Here is a 2,193-nt window from a genome sequence, read left to right on the forward strand (position 1 = left end):
GCAGATAAGCAGCAAGGGAACACCAAGGATTGCTGGCCACCAGAGACTGGGAGGGAGACATGGGACAGTTCCTCTCTCAAAACCCCCAGAAGGAATCGACACAGGCAAGACCCTAGTTTGGACTTCTATCCGCCACAAGTATTAGACAATAAATTTATGTTTTTTGTATCTACCTACTTTATGGTGAAGGAGCCCTCGTGGCACAGTGGTTAAGCACTTGGCTGCTAACCAAAAGGTCAGTAGTTCAAACCTACCAGCAGCTCCATGGGAGAAAGATCTGCTTCCATAAAGATTACAGCCTTAGAAACCCTATGGGACAGTTTTACTTTGTCCTCTAGGGTTGCTATGAGTTGAAATCAACAGAATAACAACAGGTACTTTGTGGTATTTTGTTATGCAGCCCTAGGAAACTAAGATAGGGCCAGGCCTGTTATAGCTCTTAAGAGTTAGATTGCCACTGGATTCCCTTTATTGTACTACATGTCCTTACCACACACTCCTTTTATTGAGCCAACTTGAGTGGGTCTCCGTTCCTTGAAAACCAAAGAACCAAATTAAAAAGTATGCTTGAGAAAATCTAGGGACATGACACCACTTTGAAAACATGGGGCTTTACTTTATCATCAGAGCAACGCTAAGGTAGACAGAATTTGGGCCTCCATTATCTTTTCCCCTGGCATTACACCCATGCATATGTTACCTTATCTGGCAAAAGGGATGTTGCAGATGTAATTAATCTTGCTAATCAGTTGACCTTAAGATAGGGTGAGTATCCTGGATTAGGCAGATGGATCCAATGTAATCACATGAGCCCTTAAAAGCAGAAGGCAGAAAAGGAAGTCATAAGTGCAGCAGAGGGAAAAGCCAGAAAGATTTTAAGCACAAGAAGAACTCAATGCAAAGTTGCTGTTTCGAAGATGGAGGGGGCCATGTGGGAAGAAATGCTGGTGGCCTCAAGATGCTGAGGATGGCCCTTGACTGACAGCCAGTAAGGAAACAGAGAGCTCAGACCTACAGTTGCAAGGAACTGCATTCTGCCAACGACCTGAATGAACTTGGAACTAGATTCTCTCCCGGAGCCTTTAGATGGGAACCCAGCCCAGCTGACACCTTGAATGTGAGACACTGAGCAGAGAGTCCAGCTGAGCCCATCTTAACTTCTGACCCACAGAACTGTGAGATAATAAATGGAAAGGTTGTCAGAGGTTAAGTCTGTGGTAATTTGTTACACAGCAATAGAAAATACAAACACCAACTGAGTCGACAGGAGCAGAAGGTGAACCAGGAGTTATATGGTATAATCATTTTATTAAACATTCTCAACTCAAGGTGGACACACTTGAAATGGTTCTTTCCTCAGCTACTGCCTCCAACTATGCTAAGATACCCACTGGATAGCAGGTTCCCAAATAATATCAGGCGGATTCTTTAACCTCCTGGTCACTTTTGGTTATTAAAAGTATTCGACTCGATGGCACTGGGTTTGGGTTTACCCCAAAAAAGACCAGATTTACTGGTCTAACAGAGACTGAACAGGGCCTGAGACTATAGCCCTAAGAGACCCTTCTGAACTGGAATTGAAGCCATTCCCAGAGGCCACATTTCAGCCATACCACAGACAGGCCCATAAAATAAACAGTAACACCTGAGAGGGACCATGCTCCTTAGAACAATCAATTATACAAGATCAATGGGACAACATTTTCCCAAAAGTAAAGAAGAGAAGACAGGAAGGGATAGAAAATCAGAGAACCTAGGAGGGAAATGGGGAGAGTGCTGACACATTGTGGGAAATGAAACCTATGTCATAGGACACTTTACGTACAAACTAGTGAATGGAAAACTAATTTGTTCTGTAAACTTTTACCTAATGCACAATAATAAAAAAAAAAGTTTACCGCATTAAAAGTTCCAAGCTCATATCTGACTGAAATCATTTCCTTGTTTTCTCATCTGACAGCTGGTGACTCCAGGGAATTGAAGTGAAAGGAGATGACATGGATAGCTCTTTTGCTCTTCCTCTCCCACCCCTCCTGGGGTGGAAAGGCTAGGGCATAGTCTGCCCCTTGGACGTTGTCTTTCCCTTTCTTCTTCAGACTGCATCACCTCTGGAGTTTCAGAGCAGGGAAGAGGAAGAGGGGGAAGGAATAAGTGTCTCCTACTGGCTGTTGTGATGTTTTCTATAGTAACTCT

This window comes from Elephas maximus, chromosome 6 (genome assembly GCF_024166365.1).
Source record: "Elephas maximus indicus isolate mEleMax1 chromosome 6, mEleMax1 primary haplotype, whole genome shotgun sequence".
In the NCBI taxonomy this organism is placed as follows: Eukaryota; Metazoa; Chordata; class Mammalia; order Proboscidea; family Elephantidae; genus Elephas; species Elephas maximus.